We start from the raw sequence: 23,215 nt of genomic DNA, 5'->3' as shown, positions 1-23,215 counted from the left end.
GAAACATTGAATATTAGTCTTTGATTGACAAAACCTTCAAGTCCCATCTAATCCAGTCCCTTCCTTAACACATGAGAAAATAGAATATATCATTCAATAACACATAGAAATTATGTTATTTAACCCATAAATAAAGAGAATTTGTCATAACACACCTGAGTCCAGAACTAGTGATAGCAGAGACCAAGTAACTCAGTTATGTGTTCTGAGAAGTATTGTCGGGGTACAAGTAAAAGAAATCCACAGGTAATGTAAAATTCAATTTTCATCATTAACTTCAACCACTTTCCAAGTCTTTAATAACTGATCTGCATGTTGTCCTAAATCGTAGTAGTTGAGAATAAAGAAACCTTGGAGAAAACCTAATGCAGTTGTTTTAAAGCAGTATTTGAAAGCACATGGTGGTCTAGTTCAACACACTTACATAAAAAGATACTGAACAAAAGCGTAAGTAAAGTTACTTGCTGAAGGCACTAGAGCGAGTTGTTGGCAAAGCCAGCTCAAGGACCTATTTTCTCAGACTCCCTAACTCGATGCTCCCCTACCCCTACTCAAGGCAGGCAAAGGAGCAGTGAAAGGAGGACAATAATGAATGGTATTCAGAGGCAGAACGTGAATCCCAGATGATGGCCAGAGAAATATGGAAATGACTGCAGCTAGAACAAATGTACGTTTGCTGTGTAAATAGAGTGATAGACACAGTCCTAAACACAGGCACATGTGTATACGAAGGTCACTGACCACCGAGTGCTCTCACTCATCAGAAGATGCAGATCTTCGGACTCACAGATACATGAAAAGAATCCATTTGTTCATCTTTTATCTTACCCATTTGTGCCTCATTTTCTTCTGCAAATAGGATCAGAGGGTGGCTAATCAGTGTTCTATTTAATCAAGTATTCTGATTAATAGTAGCTATACGTATTTTGCAGGTAATTAAATTCCCAAACATTAGGATTCAAGTAAATATCTTTGACATTAAGTCTATACCAAGCAAAATATAATTTTTCTTCCTTGAATCAACAACCCTAATAGTTTGGGGTTATTATGATGAGTTTCATTATCATCTTATTGCTGAATTGCAAAAGGGCTTATCCACTGACTGAGCTCCCTGAGCTCCAGAATTGTGCATAACAGAAAAAGAGAAAAAAATCCCCCCGTTCTGCACATCCTGCACAGAGCTTCCTGTTTCTGTTTATAAATTTTACACATTTACAAATGTTCATTTTGGATTGTAAATAAAGACTGAGGAAGAAGCAGCCCCTAGCATCTTGGTAGTTACGACAGATGGCGTTAACCATGTGGGAATGCTTAGAATACAGAAAAATAAATTATTACATAGTGAGGGCTCTGTCTTACACAAATGTTGGGTATAATGCAAATCAATTAATTCTTGTAGTATTTTAAAACAATAGTGAAAACTTTAGTTACTAAGAATTAGGGAATAGTATAACAAAATTAAGTAATAAGCAAGTAAAATTAAGTATTCATTCCAGATGCAAACAAAATAATAGAATTTAGTAATCCTCAGTGTTTAAATATCTTCTCAAGCTGAATTTGAAAAGGCAATGTGATCTCCAAAGCAGACAAGTTTTATTAAAACAATAATTTTATTCAAAGAAGCCGAATTTCCCTATGATGAGAATGTAAGCTGCTAGGAAAACCTCAAGGCAAAAATATTTTTCAAAACCAGTTTCTACCACGCTTACTCCCCCACACACCAGAAGCTACATAACTCACCCCACGAGCTCCAACAGCATCTTCAGCCTTCCTGGGAAACCCCACACTACACCCACCCACACCAGACTTCTACCTGGTCCGCAGCGCCTGCCATCGTGTTAAAAAGAAGTGATCATTTCCTGACGCAGGGGCTTGGGTGAAGGGGCCAGCTCACTCACCGCAGGTTAAAAAAAGAGTTGCAAAGATATAAAGTCTTTAGAATCTACCACAGAGAATTGACACCCACCATCAAACATTTTAAAATATACATGCAAGGCTTCTCTTAATGGTCAAAAATTTTATATCATTTCTTTTTCTCCTTTAACTCATATTTCCATTCTACTTCCTTCACAGACTTAATGTAATATTAATGCAGTACATTTTTATTCTTAGATATTTTTCACTGATCACCCTATCAGCCACTGCACTGCCTAACCCCAGGGGGCGTTCACATAACTCATATTATTTCTTAATTCCTTGAAAATAAAGTATGTTAATTTAAATTTATTTTCTTTACATTTCCCAATTTCCCATGACCATAAGGCCCTAAGATTTTAAAAAATTTCTTTGGAAGTCGAGGTATAATTACAGCAATGACTAGTACACAGTAAAAACAATTGTATTACCTATTATGATAATGGTAAAATAAAAACAATAAAATGATACTGAAAATTAATTTTAAGATAACTGGGCCTTCTTTTATAATTAATTAATATGCCATCAATTAATAGCATTAATTTCTAGAATATGAAAGTGTTCAGTAGCTACTCTATTCCTCACTAATTCTCACCTTCAATTGTGAGATCTGAAAAATCTTGTTTGCATAAAAAAGTGGATGGATCTGGAAAGAGTTTTGCAGCTAAATTCTCTGAACTACAGAGTTATATGGCAAATATCACCTAAATATCTTTCATCAAATTTATGTTCTGTTAGTGGATAGTTTGATCAGTTCCCCTTTTAATTTTGTAGGAAAGAATGAAGTAAAAATACCTGATTTAGAACATGGTTGTTACCCATCATTAGATTTATTCACTTTTTCAAAACCAGCACTTACTTTAATGCCCCCAAGATTCTTTTTTATTCCTTGAGAGATACCCCTATGTTTTGCACAGTATGAGATGAATATCCCAGTTTAAAGAATAGTAAACTAGGCTATCTGTTCTGTGCCCTATTTCCTATGGATATGCTGAGAATGTATTGTTGTACAGGCACCATTAAACTCATCCCTTCCAGTATGTGCAAAGATGGTGAGGCTATGAGAGACAACAGAAGACATGCAAGTGTTTTCAGACAGTGATGAATGTTACATGAGATAAACAGGACAAAACACTCCATAATAAGAACCATCATGAAAGGCAAAGTACAAATCATTCAAGAAATGACTGTGCCTCATTTATTTTTTTAAGATTTTATTTATTTATCAGAGAGAGAGAGATCACAAGCAGGGGGGAGGGGTAGAAGCAGACTCCCCACTGAGCGGGAAGCCCCATCCGGGACTCAATTCCAGGACCCTGGGATCATGACCTGAGCCAAAGGCAAACGCTTAACCGACTGAGCCACCCGGGCACCCCGACTGTGCCTCATTTAAAAATAACCAGGGACACGTCTGCCTTCGGCTCAGATCATGATCCCAGGGTCCTGGGATTGAACCCCACCTCGGGCTCCCTGCTCAGCCCGAGCCTGTTTCGCTCTTTGCCCCTCCCCCCTGCTCTTGGTTTGTCTCTTTATCTCTCTGTCTGAAATAAATGAATAAAATCTTAAAAAAAAAAAAAAAGTAAAAATAACCAGGAACAAAATGTTGAAGCTCTTCTTTAGTAATTTAGAACTTGTCAATAATCTTCCAGAACTTAAGCCACTATTGAGTGGAAAAGTTTCTGTAGCCTCATAAAGGTAATTGAAAACAGGAACTGCTCTTTAGTAGACAGTACCTATGATTTCTAATATTTGCTCTTCAGTAATCTGAACTAGAACAAATAACTTAGATACTAGTTAATGGACTTCTACCATTTCTCAAGCTTAAATCTTAATACTAACCATTACCAATAACTTCCAAGCGCCTAACAACTTGTGTGAGAGACGAGAGAAAATAAACTGGCTTAAACTATGCCCAGTTAGACAGATACAGGCTCAGCATTCCCCATCTGCCACAAGAGTGTGGAGAACGCTTTGAGGTCACCATACTCATCTATGGCATCATTTAATATGGAGTAATCCTGCCAACATAAAGTTGATCTAACAAGTGTTCAGAATATGACTAAATCAGGTGAGTATTTCATCCTATTAAGTAGGACTGAGAAGGTATAGAGAGAATCACCCCTCATAATGCAAAATAGTAGACTGATATAAGTGCAAAGAATGACCAACTTCATCTGTTCCAGGCATTAAATATGGCTGCCTAACATGGTAACCAGTAGTCAAATTTGGCTATTTAAATTAATTAAAAGTAAATAAAACTAAATTTTCAGTTCTTGAGTCATACTAACCTCATTGCAGGTGCTTTATAGTTGCATGTGCCTAGTGGATATCACATTGGACAGTGCAGATACAGAACATGTCCATCATGGCAGGATGCTGCATTAGGTACATAAAACCAGTGGAAAGCCAATTTTAAACTTTTGTTTAACAGACACATGGGTTCTTATGATTAATGTAAGTGTTATATGACTCATCCCTAATAAAAAGAAATAAACAATTTATTTTAATGGATGTTAGCATCCTTAAAATCATATGAATATCATTTGATATATGGAAAAATGAGATTTTGTAACTCTACTCTGGTGGCCTGCAGGTTAATAAGCTTCCAAAATTGAGCAATTTACACTTTTATAAATAAGAAAAGGTCAGGTCTCTAGTGTTTCAACCAGTCTCATTATGTAAAAATAATTTATACCAAGCCACTCATCTAATATTGAGAAATAGGCAATTAAAATAGATTATTGTATAAATAGTAATTTTAATCTTGACTTTAAGGCTTTAAAACAGATATATTGTGCTTATTATATTGTGATATAGATGTACGTGTGTGTATGCATGTGTGTGGTGTGTGTGTGTGCTTGTGTGTGTTACTGTGTTTTTTAAAATCAAACTTTATGCTTTACATACTCATCCATTTTAAGTGCACTGATGGATGAACTTTGGCAAATATGTGGCTATGTGACCATACTGTAGTCAGGTTATAAAAGATTTCCATCATCCCGAAAGTTCCAGTGAGCCCCTTTGCAGTCATTCCCTACCCCAACACCAGTACCTGGAGACTACTGATCTATTTTTCATCACTATAAATTAAATACGTCTTTTCTGACATTTCATGTAAATGGAATTATATAGTATATATCTTTTGTGTCTGGTTTCTTTCATTAGCATAATGTTTTAAAGAATAAATCGTGTTGTTTTGTGTATTAATAAATAATGCCATTGATACTGAATGTTATTACATTGTTTACCATTATCTACCATAATTTGTTTAATCATTTAGATGATTGACAAAGATTGTTTCCACTTTTGAGCTCTTATGAATAAAGCTGTTAGGAACATTTGCACACAAGTTCTTATGTGGACAGATGTTTTCATAACTCTTGGGTGAATAATTGAGAGTGGAATATAAGGATTATGTGAAAATTTAATTTTAAAGATTATTCCAAGGTATTTTAAAAATCACTTGTACCATTTTCATTTTCAGTAGCAATATGTGAGACTTCTATGCCATGGTATTTCTTCTAGTTTTAATTCTCATTTCCTTAATGACAATAGAAGCATACTTTCAAGTGCTTATTGGTTATTTGTATACCTTAGATGAAGAATGTGTTGAAATTTTTTATCAGGGTGTTTGTCTTATTATTGAGTCGTAAAGATTCTTTATATATTCTGGATACAAATAAGATATATTCATTGTGTAAATATTTTCTCCCAGTCTGTGGTCTGTTTTTTCATTTTCTGAGAAGTGTCTTTATTTATTTTTTTTTTAAAGATTTTATTTATTTATTTGAGAGAGAGAGAATGAGAGAGAGCACATGAGAAGGGGGAGGGTCAGAGGGAGAAGCAGACTCCCTGCCGAGCAGGGAGCCCGATGCGGAACTCGATCCAGGGACTCCAGGAACATGACCTGAGCTGAAGGCAGTTGCTTAACCAACTGAGCCACCCAGGCGCCCTGAGAAGTGTCTTTAAAGAGCAGATCTGCAGATTGAATAATCAGCCTGGCACCACATTGCTCCTTATTGATACTGGGTGGGGGCAGAGGCTCAACGTCCTGTTGGAACCCACTAACATCATCTTAGGGAGGTATTGGAACATTTCCTGCTTCTGCCAGGAGGTGAATGGAAGATCAGCTCCTTGTTTAGCCTTGGAGATACCACCCCACAGGGGAATCTCTGAGTATGCTACCTTCTTCCCTAAGGACAACCAGGAATGGAATGGAAAGTCAGGTTTGGACCCAAGCTGGGTAAGGGGTAGGGGCACAAATATTTTGTAAGTGCTTGGCTGTAGTAGGGTGGATATTGCCAAAAAAGGTTTTGTTAGGCCACACTCTTCCATCCTTTGGCTGGAGGAAACAGACTCTTCTTGGAGATTTATCTGTTTCTGTTGACAGTTCTGGGTTAGAGCCTCTGGAAGGTACTGAGATTGATGGGAAAACCAAGGAACTCACTGCCTTGCATTTCACAAGCCCCAGGGTCCCTAGGAAACACACTTTCTTCCTTCCACCTTTAAGAGACTTTCTACACCTATCAGTTGTGTTTCAAGGGTTTTTTAGTTATAAGGGGGAATTAATATTTCTTTTTTTCTTTTTTTTTTTTAAGATTTTATTTATTTATTTGATAGAGAGAGAGACAGAGAGAGAGGGAACACAAGCAGGGGGAGTGGGAGAGGGAAAAGCAGGCTTCCCGCAGAGCAGGGAGCCCGATGCGGGGCTCGATCCCAGGACCCTGGGATCATGACCTGAGCCAAAGGCAGACTCTTAACAACTGAGCCACCCAGGCACCCCACGAATTAATATTTCTATTTGACAGGAAATATATATATATAATTTTTAAATCTCATTAAAAATAGAATGAAAATATCAAATTCCTAAGAACTATTTAATGACTTTCATAGAATACGAGGTAAGACTTTATTTTAAAATCTACAAACTTTAAGATAAAGACATAAATAGAAAAAGAATACGTTGTTCACGGATTTAAAAAATCAATATTGGAAAATACCATTTTTTCTAAAATGGATTTGTAAATTAAATGCAATCCAATCAAGTCCCTAAATGTATTTTCTGGACAATGAACTAGTGTGATCAACTAGCCCACTCAGTCTTATATTTCTTGAGAGATATTTGGCATAATCAGAAAATCAGTTTGTGAGAACAGACAGAATATATTTCATTTCATTAACATTAACCAGGAATTAGGACAAATATATGAAGGTCATTGCCCTCTCTAGTAATAATTGGAATCAATTCTGAGTAAATTATATCTTAGACTAGATAAATATTCTCGCTATCTTTTAGGAAGGAATTATAATAAATATTTGATTAATTCTGTCTAAAACAAAATAGTCTGTAAATATTATTTCTCTTCCAGTTTCCTGAATTTTTGTACTTAAGTAGAACTTCCTATATACTTATGAACCATTATGGCTTCATAATTGGGTCAGTTTCAAGGCTCTTTATTACAGGAGTATTGTGAGTGACTTATACTCAATTTACCATTACGGATATTATACATTATGATGGCTCTGAAAACTGTTGGATTTTCAGTAAGATACAGGAGGCACTAGATACAAGAGGCACTAGGCATTAAACATCCCTTAATGCACGTGATACTAAAACACAATAACAACTTACAAAATAACATAGTTGTTCTTAGACTTACTAAATTCAAGCCTCACAACAATTTCTTATAAATATTTGCAGAGCATCAGTTTATAAGGATGGGCATACTCTACAACTGTTCAACTTCATTAAGAAGATAAAAAGGTCTCTTTTATAGAAGTAATTAAATTCAGTTCTTACTTGCATACATTTCTTTTGCAAGATTGATTAAGATTTGATAACAGAAATGCTTTTTGGATAGGCTTAATCAACTCTAAACGGTCACCAAGGGGCAAGGCCCTGAGCACACATGAGGAAAATCAATAGCTTCCCATCTTGTGTGGTTTGAAATGCTCAGAGAAATCAGCACATACAAACCTCTCCCCCACTGACTACCAGCAGCTTTGCAATCCAGATACTACTCATATTTTCAGTTTAAATGGAAGCTCTTTGTATAAGATATAAATGCTGCTTGAGAGGGTGTCATTTTAAGTCAATTTTCAACGATCTAGTTATTATTACATTTATTAAATAAACACTTGGCAAAAACTCAGAGACTTGATCTTAGAAGTAGTAAATTTTGGTAGGTGTAGAAGAGGTCCGGAGTATATAATGTAACAAACTTCTTGGTATTGTAGCCATGAAGGCTGAGCATTCGCAGGTAACAGCAGAAGGACCTATCTGGCAGAAAAAGTAGAGAGCAGAAAATAGGACTCGAAGGATGGAAATAGGGACTTAAAAGTAAATTCTACATGCTTCAAAGCTGGAACATATTTTGCTATTGCACAGATGTTGCAGAATCTTTTTAGAGATGTTTATGGGTTCATCTGTTCAGGCTATATTTATGCAGTCAATAGTTGAGCAGTTTGATGTAGTATACGCCTGCTTACATCATATTTGATGTAGCATTTTTTTAAAAATATTTTATTTATTTATTTGACAGAGAGAGACACAGCGAGAGAGGGAACACAAGCAGGGGGAGTGGGAGAGGGAGAAGCAGGCCTCCTGCGGAGCAGGGAGACCGATGCGGGGCTCGATCCCAGGACCCTGGGATCATGACCTGAGCCGAAGGCAGACGTGTAACGACTGAGCCACCCAGGCGCCCTGATGTAGCATTTATCCCACATTTAAACCTATGAAATTGCCAGGTCACAGGAGAGATCCAGTTTGCTATTTTCACAACAGGCTGGCTACCCAAACTCTGCTGTATAGAGGAGCCTCTTGATTCCTCTTTCTCTGTTACACAGGTATTCCTACATGGTTGATAGCAATTAACACAGACCTACGAGACTGTATGGAACTTATCCTTTATGGTGACATGCACATATCACTATCAGGATGAAGAAGAATGAGACAAATGGGTCCTAAAGTTTGTTTTTAGTAGCATTTATTTTTTCCAGCCAAATAATTTTTCCTCTGCATGTTCTGCAGAAAGTTAGAAATGTGGCCTTTGTGACAAAGGAGAGGCAAGGACATGCTGCCATGTCTGTCTCATCTCCATTCTCACAGTGTGGCCAAGACAAGACTCAAACCATATCGACTGCTGCCAGGACTGCTTGGGGCAAAATAATTCCATTAACAGCATTAACATGCATAAGCTGGCTGCTCAGCGCTCATTCCTGGCCACGTCCTTTCTATGCACGGTAAAATCAAAGCAATTAAAGTCACTATGTCGCATTCGAAGTGTGTGTTGTATTGAGGTGAAGACCAGTTTATCTCCTCCCGGCACCGCAGGAAATCCATAAAGCCATGAATTTGGGGGTGGAGGGAGGGAGTAGTACTAAGTATGATTCAGTGATGATGTTGATCATTCTTATGATTTCATAAAAATTATGAAGCTATTTACTAGTTGAACTGCATCACATAGTCAGAAAGTAAAAGAAGAATGGTCTCCACCTTCTGTTTATGAAGGCAGACTCTTATCTGCAAAGTGAATAGTGGAGAGCAGGATGCTCTAAATCATAAGAAATATGGATAACTGAAGGAAATGTATTAATCTGTAGATGCTTTCTAAGGTAGCCATGCAAGCTACTGTTCTTTACAAACTTCAAACAAAAAAGCCGAAAATGTATCTGCTCAGCCTGGGTATGCAGTTTTCAGAATCCAGGAGTTTTCTTTCAAGATGGGGCCCTAAATCAACAAAGCAAATGTTATTCAGAGAACAACAGAGACAACAAAAAAGCTGTCAGCCAGCCGTACAAGCAAAACTTCATGCCAATAAAGCTGCCAGGCTATCTGCCAATGAATATTTATTTAGGAAATACCCTCTGGGAACCCTTATTTTTTTTTTTTTTAAAGATTTTATTTATTTGTTTGAGAGAGGATGAGAGGAGAGAGAGAGCACATGAGAGGGGGGAGGGTCAGAGGGAGAAGCAGACTCCCTGCTGAGCAGGGAGCCCGATGCGGGATTCGATCCAGGGACTCCAGGATCATGACCTGAGCCGAAGGCAGTCGCTTAACCAACTGAGCCACCCAGGCGCCCTGGGAACCCTTATTAAGTGTTGTAACTCTCAAAATGCGGTAGGCTTCATAGACACTGCCACTTGTACTCAAATCCTGAGACCCAAAAACTCTACTACTCCATCTTGATGTGAAGTTATCAGTCCCATCGCGAGCGTCCACCAATAGATAAATGTCTCCCGTCTGATCATGGGTCTTCCTTTCTATGGTACTCTTCTGTCTGCTTAACAGAGCTGTGCCAAATTTTATTGTTCATATTTTTATTTTGTATTTACCATGTAATGTTTTGCTCTAAAGAGTTTACATTTATTACTAGATTAATTGTCCTAACAATCTTATTAGATAAAATATGGTTGATAAGCTCACTTTATTGGGAGGGGGATGAACATTGACTGAATAACTAATTTCCTCAAAGCCATACAGCTTATAAGTGTGAATCTGGGTATAGAACCAAGGATTATTTGATCTACACTACCATGCTGGCACCTGGGTGGCTCAGTCATTAAGCATCTGCCTTCGGCCCAGGTCATGATCCCAGGGTCCTGGGATCGAGTCCCACATTGGGCTCCCTGCTAAGCGGGAAGCCTGCTTCTCCCTCTCCCTCTGCCCCTGCTTGTGTCCCCTCTCTCTTGCTGTGTCTCTCTCTGTCAAATAAATAAATAAAATCTTAAAAATAAATAAATAAATAAACTACCAGGCTTTGCTGCCTCTTTGGTACCAACCCATGATGGATCAAAGATGAGTGAAAAGTTGAACTATTAGTGTAGTGCATGCTAAGATTCTTACTGAATATGACTGTTATTTATTTATTTGATAATATACTCAAAAGATATGTCTAACAGAGACTCTGCCTGAAAAGGAATAAATATTGTGTTGCTTAGGAATAAAAACATTGCAACGTGTTTTCCCAGTAAGCACCCAAATAGAATAGATTCTCAAAATATTACTTTGAATGAAAAAAATGAATGGATAGGTTTCCATTCCAGCATATAAGAAGCTTGAATGTCACTACTCCATCCTAACTAACAATAAGTAAAAAGCTGAGCAAACTAAAATATCAACATTTCTTCTTCGATGTGTAAGGAGTGAGATCACAGGGCAAACTACTGCCCCCCAAATTGGAGCAACCCATAGGTGAATACAAGGAATCAAAACTTAGCAGTGCAGAAGCCTATGATCAGGAACCAGTGCCAGGATAGAGAAACCTGAACTATATTGCTGAATACAATTGAATATGAATATGAATATGAAACAAAATATGAATTGCTGGAGGCTCATTGTGGACATCTCTGAGATTTAGAAACTCCAGGGACACTCAGTCATAGGATGCCCCCACACTTTTGTTAGCTTTATCTCCAAGATCTCTCCTGGGTCTTTACAGGGAATAGAGGAGAACAATCCCCTTGTACTTCTGCTAGGAGAAGAGAAAAGGAACATCTTTTATATATGCCAGAACATTCTATTCTTCTTAACAGGGTCTGCTCTCAGGAGAAACTATTTAACCAGAGCCTAACTAACATGGAAGAAGGTAAACACTCAAATCCAGCCAGCTCTAGCCTTCCTGTTCTACCTAAGAGACGGGGGAACTGCTAAGCACCTGTGAGGTTCCCAGTCCAGAAGCACAGGCACTAGAAGACAAGAGACGTACTCATAGGGTCCCTAGGGAATAATCCCCTGCCACACCTGACTACTGCATTACTAAAGCCTGCTTATAGCAGTTCCTTTTACCTGGTACATCATGCCCAGCTATCAAGAAAAAATGACAAGACATGCTTAAAGGCAAAAAATAAGTTTGAAGAGACAGAGAAAACGTCAGAACTGGATTCAGATAGGGCAAGAATGTTGGCATTATTGGACCAGGAATTAAAACAACTATGATGGATATGTGGAGGACTCTAAGGGATAAAGTAGACAGCATGTAAGAACAGGTGTGAGATGTAAGCACAGAGATGGAAATTCTGAGAAAAAAAAAAAAAGAAAGAAGGAAAATGCTAGAGACCAAAACTGCTATAAAAGAAATGAGTTGACTTTAATGGGCCTATTAGACTGGGGATGGCTGAGGACAGAATCTGAACGTGAGACTATCTCAATAGACACCTCCAAAACTGAAAGCAAACAGAAAAAAGCACCCCCCCGCCAAAAAAAAGCAAAACAGAATATTTAAGAACAGTGGGACAGCTGAAAAATGTAAAACATACATGTGGTAAGAGGACCAGAAAAAAATCAAGCAGGATGAATACCAAAAACAAAATAAACAGAACAAAAAACAAAAAACCCACTAAACGTAGGTATATCATTTTTAAACTACAGAAAATCAAAGGTAAAGAGAAAAATCCTGAAAGAAACCAGAGGGGAAAAACACCTCACCTATAGAGGAGCAAAGAAGATAAGAATTACATCCAATTAAAAAAAAAATTATATCCAACCTCTCAGAAACCATGCAGACAAGAGAGTGGAGTGAAGTATTTAAGTGTTGAGAGAAAAAACACCAGCCTAGAATCCTCTACCCTGTGAAATTACCTTCCAAAAGTGAAGACTTTCCAGACAAGCAAGAATTGAGAGGATTTGTTGCCAGTAGACCTATTTTGCAAGAAATATTAAAAAAAGAGATTTAGAGACAAGGAAAACGATATTGGTCAGAAACTCAGCTCTTCATAAAGAAAGGAAGAACATTAAGGAGGGAATAAGTTAAAGAAAAAGACAAAATTAAAACTTTAATTTTTCTTATTTTTGATTGAGCTAACTGATAACAGTTAAACCATGGAGAACAAGCTTCAGAGGAAATGAAATTGAAAATGAGGGGCGCCTGGATGGCTCAGTTAAGCGTCTGCCTTCGGCTCAGGTCATGATCCCAGGGTCCTGGGATCAAGCCCCACATCGGGCTCCCTGCTCGACTGGGAAGCCTGCTTCTCCCTCCCCCAGTCCCCCTGCTTTTGTTCCCTCTCTTGCTGTGTCTCTCTCTGTCAAATAAATAAATAAAATCTTAAAAAAAAAAAAAAAGAAATTGAAAATGAAATGGAAAACAACACAGAGGTTAAAAAGATTAGGTTGATAATAATAGAGACACCGGATGACAGATAGCCAACTTAGACATAGCAGGTGTCTCTACAAAAGAAAACTAAACAAATGGAAGAAAAAATATTCAAAGGTACAATTAGATAAAATTTATCAGATGTAGAAAATTGAAAGTACGCAACATGTCTTAAGAAAAAATAACACAGTCAAATCAAACCAAGGTATAAATTAATAAAAAAAATCTTTGGACATCTAGATAAAAATATTAAATCACCTAAGGGGAAAATAATCAGATTTTTGTAAGGAAAAGGAAAATGGTAGGTTACTTATTTCAAAGTCCTCAAGGAAAAAGAGTATGAACCCTTTAGAATTTTATATTCATATAATAAGGAAAAGGGGAATGGACAATATCTGTACTCATTCAAGATGCCATGAAGCCCCCTTGTAAAGACCCAGCCAAGTAAGAGATGAATAAGAAAGCTGTGCCAAAGGACTCAAAGTGAGCATTGAGTCTTTTTAAATATAGGGTTAAACCTAAATATCAATGGGAATTTTTCTTATATAACATAAGAGAAAATTATATAATTAATAAATTTATGACATTTTACAGTTTATGCTCTGAAAATATAGAAAGAGTGAGAGGGATGAGTGTAAGAACAGAGTAGCAAATGTGACATTTAGAGTTGATCAACTGAGCATTATGGATATAATCATGTATTTTCAATAAAAAAGGAAACCACTGGAGGACTAAAAATGTAACAGGAAGTTAGAGCAAGGGGGAGGAAAGAGAGGCAGAAGGCAGTGGAAGTACACTAATTATATCATTATGTAGAGTGGAAAAGCAAACATACTCTCTAAAAATGAAGAATTATGCACTATAATATTAGTGTTATAAAGTTACGCACGAAAAGGACAAACCAAAATTTTCTGAAAGAGCACATACACACAGAACAGAGCAAAGCAAGTGTTTGCAGGAAAGAAAAGCAAAGAAAGAAGAGAAAGGGGAGAAAAACAACAGGAACATAAAAAATGAAAGCAGAAAGATCCTAATACTTAGACCAAATGCACCCTCAATTTAAATGAATGAATGAATAAATAAATAAGGCAAATTTATTATCATACTGTATAAATGTCCAGATTAACTTTAGCTCACATTGCACAATGAAGCTATGTGTTTATGGAAGAGGGGGTGTCATGACATGGGGAAGTAGACATACACAGTCCTAGCCCTACATTCTGTAAGTATAAAATAAAATATGAAATATTGGGAAAATGCACAAAGAAGAAACAATGTGCATCAGGCCTCATCCTCTTGGCATACTGTGGCAAGGAATACATCTGTATTAGAGTAACCAAGGAAAGGGTTTTGGGAGAGGAAACTTGCCCCATACTGCTTTCATATTTGTAGAGAAAGGAGGAAAGGAATAAGGGAGCTTATAATCAAGGAAGTAGCCTTAGTGAGGGGCCTCCAGAGCTCTACCCTGACATCAGTTTGTTTATCCAATCAGATAAATTACTAGAAAATATAAATATGTATTTTAACTCAGATTAAAATAACTCAGGTCTGCTGAGCCAGCTTCTAACATGGCTACCTCAGTGTGGAAAGGAATGAGCTTTGAGGGTATCTGGGCCTGTCTCCCCTCAATTATCTAAAACAAAATTAGCCAATATAATTAAAAAATCAAAGCATGGGCCTGATGAACAGATACTGAGGGCAAGGCCAAATACCACAAACCTTGGTTCAAGACCAAGGTTTAAACTCAAGGCAAAGGACCTTCAGAAATAGTTTATAAAACATATAATGATAAAAAGTATAATCTACAATATTCCTAACACTTATGTTCAGGTGTCCTAAAACATTCACAAAAATCAATCTCATGTTAAGGTATAAGTAAGCCACCAATAATTAATTCACCAAAGTAGAAATAGTATAGATGCCATGATGTGCTCATTGTTTAAGGAAACTGGAAATTAATAACACAATTATAGATCAAAGGAAATGAACAAACATGTAAAACCCTACCATCTGGAAATAAGGATGATACGATGTTGATAAACCTTGAAAATTAAAAAATATTTAGAAACTTTTGCCCCAGTTGGATGTATGAATTTTATATAAGGAAATATAGGTAAACTCAAAAAATGCTTGGAATTTAGTGAAATCATATGGTATTTGTCTTTTCCTTGCTGACTTATTTCACTTAGCATAATACTCTCTAGCTCTATCCACATTGTTGCAAACAGTGAGATTTCATTCTTTCTGATGGTTGAGTAACATTCCATTGTGTGTGTGTGTGTGTGTGTGTGTGTGTGTGTGTACCACTTCTCTATCCATTTATCAGCTGATGGACAACTTGGGCTTTTTCCATAATTTTGCTGTTGTTGATAATGCTGCTGTAAACCCCAGGGTGTATGTATCCCTTCAAATCTGTATTTTTGTGTCCTTTGGATAAATACCTAGTAGTGCAATTGCTAGATGGAAGGGTGGTTCTATTTTTAACTTTTTGAGGAATCTCCAAACTGTTTTCCAGAATGTCTGCACCAGTTTGCATTCCCACCAACAGTGCAAGAGTTTTCCCCTTTCTCCACATCCTCAACAACACCTATTGTCCCCTGTTTTGTTAATTTTAGCCATTGTGACAAGTATGAGGTGATACCTCATTGTGGTTTTCATTTGTATTTCCCTGATGATGAGTGATGTTGAGCATCTTTTCATGTGTCTGTTAGCCATCTGTATGTCTTCTTTGGAAAAATGTCTGTTCATGCCTTCTGCCCATTTCTTAATTGGATTATTTTTTTGAGGTGTTGAGTTTGACAAGTTCTTTATATGTTTTGGATACTAACCCTTTATCAGATATGTCATTTGAAAATATCTTCTCCCATTCTGAAGGTTGCCTTTTAGTTTTGTTGATTGTCTCCTACTGTGCAGAAGCTTTTTGTCTTAATGAAGTCCTACTAGTTTATTTTTGCTTTTGTTTCCCTTGTTTCAGGAGGCATATCTAATAAGAAGTTGCTATGGCCAATGTCAAAGAGGTTACTGCTTGTGTTCTCCTCTAGGATTTTGATGGTTTCCTGTCTCACATTTAGGTCTTTTGTCCATTTTGAATTTATTTTTGTGTTTGGTGTAAGAGAATGGTCCAGTTTCATTCTTCTGTATGTTGCTGTCCATTTTTCTCATGTGGAATTTGAGGAAAAAACAGATGAACATAGGGGGAAGAAAAAGAGAGAGAGAGAGAGGTAATCCAGAAAATGAACTCTTAACTATAGAGACCAAAGTGAGGATTGCTGGGGATGGGGGGGGGGGGGGCGTTGGGTTAAATGGGTGATGGGGATTAATGAGGGCATTTTTTGTGATGAGCACTAGGTGTTGTTTGTAAGTGATGAACCACTGAATTCTGCTCCTGAAACTAATATTACACTGTATGTTAAGTAACTGGAATTTAAATAAAAACTTGAAAAAAATGCCTAGAATTTAGTAATTGCTCTATAAGTGCTGGTTTTTATTATACATTGATGATGATATTGATGATTATCACTATGAGAGAGCTGACAGTCATAAATTTTGGACTGGCAGCTCTTTTTGCAATTTTTCATCACTGTTAGAGATCAGAAGTATGTTGACAATTTTTCCAGAATCTCGCATATACCCAAGAACAGAGTCCAACCCAGAGTTGATCAACAATGTTTGGGCTAAAACAAAGTAATCAGCAGTAAATTAAATTTTCTTCCTTCATTGTCTTCTAATTACCTAATCAAAATGTGTTTCAGTTATGCATACATACATTTTAGGTATGAGTTTGTGCATTAAATGAGCTCCATGAGAGCAAAGACAGTTTATTTTTAATCTTTTCATCTTCAAAAGCTAACCCAGCATCCAGTTGGTAGGAAAGAAATGTTATATATACAGTAAAGAACAATAATAAATTTTAGTAACAAGAATAACTCTTTACTTGAGAAAATTGTTTGCGTCCATAAAGAAGACACTGACTTATGTTTCTTCTATTGGTTTAGACTCTGCAAGGAAATCCCATGTGGGGAAAAGTAGGGCAGTAATCGCCACAGACTCCCAGCTCTCAGCCACCACCATGGGTATGTAGTGAGCCAGGAAGATTCAGAAGGCCAGGTGCCCTCAGGTGTTGTTCTGGCCCTTTGTACCTAGTATGGTGCCAGGAACCTAACAAGAGCTTGGCAAGTATTAATGTAAACAAATAAAAAAGGGAATACATGCTGATATTAATGCATACATTCCAATTCTGAGGTCTCAAAATGGTTATGTGTCATTGACTCCTTTACATAAAAGGCTAACTTTCTAATTAACCCAGGTTTCTAAATATAATAAAGTGAAAATTTTACGTTAAACCCATAAATAAAATAAATTTTTTCAATCTTTCTTTATCTACTATGAAACCAACTTGTTTGGTTGAGTTATCCCCCTACTTTAGATTGTTCCCCAATGCCTTTACCCCTTGACTTGGCCCCGAAGTTCAACCTGTGATGGGCCCTCTGCTCACCTCTCTGGCTTCAGTTCAGTCCCTGAAACTGGTGATCTTTCTGGCTGGATTTAAAACAAATATTTGTTGAGTGACTGAATGAATGAATTGGCCACTAAGAATTCAGTTCTCTGTTTGAAAAATAGAATTGGTTGTTTTTAGGTTTTTAAAATGCCTGTCTTTTGAATTTTGCTTATTAACTATTTCATCACGCATGAACCAGCTTAGAATTTCTTTTCTCTTAAGGTTAACATTGCAAACCCTAGTTCTAGTCCATGATAGAACAATGCAATTACCTTTCTTCTTCATAGCCTTACACTATAAGTGAGTGATATTTCAATGCAATTATCAGGAAATGTGAGAGAAAGATAACTGCCTGATTGGGCAGCAATGTGGAAAGAAGGGGTCTCTTGGGATTATGACTGTGACGATCCTTCTGCGGGATGCCGCTTTGCTCACACTGCAAAGGACTTAATCGTGCCACCTTCTCCAGGGTTTTTAGAGCAGAAATATGTGAATAATTAGGACACCAACATACTGAAACAGAAACATTTTGACTTAAACCTCTCACTTAGGATTAGAAATGAGTTAATTTTGCAAAACACTGGAATGCATTTTTTTGGCATTTATTGAGATAAACACCCTTAATTAAAGCTTGAAATACAGAATACTCTCTTAACTGCCATAAATCAAAGCGAATTGTCTGCATTTTTGTTGTAATAAAATACTCAGCAAGTGCCAATCTCAAGGAAGTGACCTTGGATTGTAATACAATGAGTTTACTTTTGCTTGTGTCATTTTAATTACTATTCTAATTGTAAGAAAGACATGTAGTGTATATGGATGATGCCAAAGAACATGTATTAGTTCCTGCTTAGGTTATAGAACCAAAAGCATATGCCAATAAATAATTAAGCACTAGAATGAGATATGAGTGTATTTTCTATGTAATTGTTTAAACTTGATCAGAGCAAGACACTTAATAACTGTCCAGACAGCAAAACCTCACATATACTGATTTTATCAAAGTATAAATCTTATTCTACCTCAGATTCCATTTACTCATGTATTGGTAAAACTGACAGGCTATTTGAGCTATTTTTTTTTTTTTCTGATTAGAGTTAACAGATCAGCAAGTTTAGATGATAACGTAGTATTAGTAGCAACAGTACCAGTTAATTTTTATTGAGCACTTACCATGTTGCCACTTTCCTAAGAATTTTACAGGTACTAATTTACTTCTTCTGTTACATTATTCTCACAACAAACCCTTGAAGTGTATATTTTTACCCTTCTTTTCTAGGTGAAGAAACTGTCTCCGGATTTGCCCAAGGTCATGTAGCTAGTAAGGAGGCAGGCTACTAATGTAGAGTCAGACTCAAGAGCCAGCCTTCTTAACCACTACACTCTACTTAATTGTATCAGTGTACGCATGTTCGAAATGGCCACGAGAAGCTAACTTCTTATAGGCAAACTCTTAAGGGACTGACTCATGATACAGGTGCTGATTCATTATTTGATAACTTGCCAGCAAACAGATAATTTCATCTGCACATAGCTCCCAAATTAGGTTGGATCCTAATTTTTTTTTCTTTGTGAATATAGAATCAGAACAAGAGAGGCTAAATATTATTAAGGGATATTTCTATCAATTTTCCATAATAGCATGAATAAGTCATTCAACCTTAGGGTATTTTAAAAAGAAAAGTGGTATTAACCTCTGATTATTTGTGGGTATGCTCTTTTTCTAGATATCATATTTTCCCCCTAGACAGTGATGCATTTGTCACTTCTGACTTTTTTAAAATAAATTTTGAGGTTTTCTTTTCTTTTGTCATTTAAAACTTGCCACTTCTGTTAGCACAATACAAATTCATTTTTATTAACAGTATTTTTAAGTGTCAGTATCCTTGATTCTAATTTTTATAGTACAAAAAACTCAAGTTATGCTTCTTCATACCTTAGAGTGTTAATGTAAATCTATGGATTGTGGCTGAAATTCAGAAAATATTGAACCTGAAGAACAGAATGAAAAATTTCCTGAAATACCAAACTAAACATCAGTTAATGACTTACGAGTTTCCAAACGTATTTCAAAAGTTAGTAACAGAAATTATGGGAATGCAGAATTACTATAAGAATCACAAATGTAGACAATTCTATTTAGTAGAGTAAATCAAATAATGTAAAAAGCTTATTATAGTTTAAAATCCAGTACGAAATTCTGAATCACTTCTGATACAGAGAGCGTGTGGTTTCAGAAGAGGAATAGGAAAAACAACCAGAGAAGGGCAAAATTAAGTAGTATCAATGAAATTATCATTAATTTTTCTTTCTTCCAAATTTAGTTACACATTTCAGAAGCCTGTGGACTTCCAGGAACATCTTTGAATAATTCTATCTATTCCTACAACAGTCCTTTCATGGCTTCTAGTCATTAACTTTAACATACCTTATTATCATTGTCAAGATTGCACTTTCTATTTGAATCAACATTTTTTCATGTTATAAAAAACATGTATCCACTATCTAAAATGAGATATTTTGGAAAATTTTAAAGTGGGAAATTTAAAGCACTCATATTTCTTTAACCAACATAAGTTGAGTTTTGATATATTTCCTCTCTTTCATATTAAGGTAATGCTTGGTTTATACTTCATATATTATTTTATAGTTGGCTATTTTTCATTTTAACATTATTTTATGAGTAATTTTCTACACTACAAATCTGCACAGTCTATATAATAGCAGCATAGGGTTCTCATTGAATAGAAAGATCATTCTTTGAGGGTTTTCTTATTGTCAGATATTTTTGATTGAGTAACATTTTTGTATATGTAACTAATAATACAGCGATTGCTTTTTACATCGATAGTTGCACACATCTCAGATTATTTTTTTAGAATAGGTTCTTAGAGATATAACTATTGGGATAAAGGATATGCACATCCTGGTTTTTATTATTATATGAGAGCTATTTTATTTTACCCTTCCTGCGGTGTATGAAAGTGCCCAATTCATTACACCTTCACTATCATTGAATATCTGTCTATCTATCTATCTATCTATCTATCTATCTATCTATCTATCTATCATCTATCTATGAGTAGAATAGGTAGGTTCTATAGGTAGATAGAGAGAAGAGACAGAGAGACAGAGACACACAGAGAGAAAGAGAATGAGAGAGAAATGTATTATAAGGACTTGGTTTATGTGATTATGAGGGCTGAGAAGTTCCAGGATCTGCCATTTGCAAGTTAGAGACCCAGGAAAGCCAGTGATGTAGTTCTAGTCCAAGTCTGAAAGCTGATGGTAAAAGACTCATTCTCACTCTGAGGGCAAGAGAATACCAATGTTCTAGCTCAGTCAGGCAAAGAGAGAGAGACAGAGACAGAGGTAACTCTCCCTTCCTCTGTCATTTTGTTCTATTTAAGCCCTCAACAGATTGGATGATGCCCATCCACATTGGAGAGGACCATTTGCTTTACTCCATCTATGGATTAAAATGCTACCCTCATCTGGGAACACCCTCACAGACACACCGAGAAATAATTACCTCATGATCCAGTCTAGTTGATACATAAAATTAACCATCACAGCATTATTGTTTTTACTTTTCTCTTTTCTGACTTCATAGGTGAAAACTGCTCTTTGTTGTTTTCTTTTAGATTTTCTTTTATTATTTATCATATTTTAGATGTTTATCAGTAGTTTGTTCCTCATCTTATTTCAGCCTAGACTGTTTTTTTTTTCTATTGAGGTATTAGTGTTCTGCTTATTTTTATTAATTCTTCATATTCTGAAAGTAACATACATTTATGTGCATTTATTTTTTTAAGAGTTTTTGCTTATTTATTTGAGAGAGAGAGAGCATGAGCGGGGGGAGGGTCAGAGGGAGAGGGAGAAGCAGACTCCCTGGCGCTGAGCAGGGAGCCCAACATGAGGCTCAATCCCAGGACCCCAGGATCATGCTCTGAGCTGAAGGCAGCCACTTAACCGACTGAGCCACCCAGGTGCCCCCATTTATGTGTGTTTAAATATCACTTTTAGTTTATTTAATATTTCTAATAATTTTTATATGTAGTTTTACTTGATTATATTTTAAGCATGGCTGCCCCCAAGGAAGAAGGTCATCTCCATTTCATCTGAACATTGTGGAATGAGTAATGTCTGGTAACTTGTGAGAGTAGTTAATTCTTCATAGAGTATGGATCTGTGTTAGTTTCAGTGTTAATTTGTGGCACTTGTTGACATTGTTGTTACATTTTTTTCATTCAGCTCTTTTATATTTTTAGCCCCCTACTTGTGTTCGATAGAATCCATGTCACACAAGCTACTTTCAGGGTAGATATCGTCAAAAAAAAGCAAAGAAAATATTCTCAAACAAAAGTGTGTAGAATAAAAAAAGATGCTCGTGAGTGGATGTGGACTAATGAAGCCTGACAATGAACTAGATAATCTGAGGGCAGTTCAACCTCCCTCAGAAATGAATCATGGACAGACTCAGACTGCTAAATTACACTCTACCACCATTATCCTGCCTTCTCTTCAGGCAATTCTTCTACTCAAGGAACAGTCAGAAGTTATCTCAAAATAACATGTGTCTTTATCTCAATGCAAATAATTTACATTAAGAAAGCCCATAATAATATATATATTTATGGAAGAAAATTCAAGCTTGTACCTGAGAGAATAAGTGAAATACTGTTATGATACCCAAAAAAATAAGAAGATACAAATCAGTCTTACTCTTCCACCTAATGATGAGCTCTAAATTTCTCTACGTGTAAATATGTTTGTGGCTTTGTATTCTTCCCACTTGTGTTTGGTTGTCTGTCCACATAGGTGTAATTTGTTGTTCTTGTAGCAAAATTCCTGGCATGGATTGGCCAACTATGTTTACTTAGCTCCAGTGTGCAGTGGGTGAGACATCACTGGAATTGCTATAAAAATGGTCAGTGCTCCTCAGTATTTATCCTATTCATTTTCCACAGCTTGCACTGAACTCGGTGGAGTCCCTGGAAAGGGGACATTTTTCACAGCAGGGAAGGATGGTTCTCTGCCCAGGCACCCAAGGATACCTGATGTCAGGGGACCTGTAAACTTATGTGACAGGTACCTGCAGAATTTCATCTTAGAGGAAGGAAAGAAAATCTTGTGAATGAGTGTTAATTTTTCTGTTTATTTTAAATATTTGCATTTTCTTAAATCAATTGCTAATGCTCTTTAACAATTTACAGAGACATAATCCTTCCCATAATGTATCTGAAAGCAATACACAAGAAACCTTTTTTATTGTAGATATTCCAAGAAAAATTTCGATGTTTAAAATAATAAAGCCAATTGCCAAACTGTCAGGCTTTAATGTTTATATGTGGAGATAGATTTAGCTGTAGGAATGCCAGTGTTTCAGGTGAGTGATTATTTATGTGGCATGAATTGATATTATGAGAAAATGATCTTGCAAGAATGTTTCCCCCAATTTACTAATGCCTGACATTTCACTACTAGACCCCTGTGGGGTTTTTGTTTTAGCTTTCTTTTTGTTTAATTTTAGATGAAAAAGCTTTTCTGCTGCCTTCAAATAAAGTTCAAAGCCTTGCTTTGGCATATGATGTACCCATAATACAGTCCCTGCCTATCTCTTTAACCTCATCATCCATCTCTTTCACATTTTTTCTATGCTCATAATCATAAAATATAATGTCCAAACCCAGATATTCGGGACCACAAGTTA

Source organism: Phoca vitulina, unplaced genomic scaffold, assembly GCF_004348235.1.
Source record: "Phoca vitulina isolate PV1807 unplaced genomic scaffold, GSC_HSeal_1.0 scaffold4, whole genome shotgun sequence".
Classification (NCBI taxonomy): domain Eukaryota; kingdom Metazoa; phylum Chordata; class Mammalia; order Carnivora; family Phocidae; genus Phoca; species Phoca vitulina.
The sequence above is the reverse complement of the archived record's forward strand: the minus strand, read 5'-3'. Positions refer to the sequence as shown.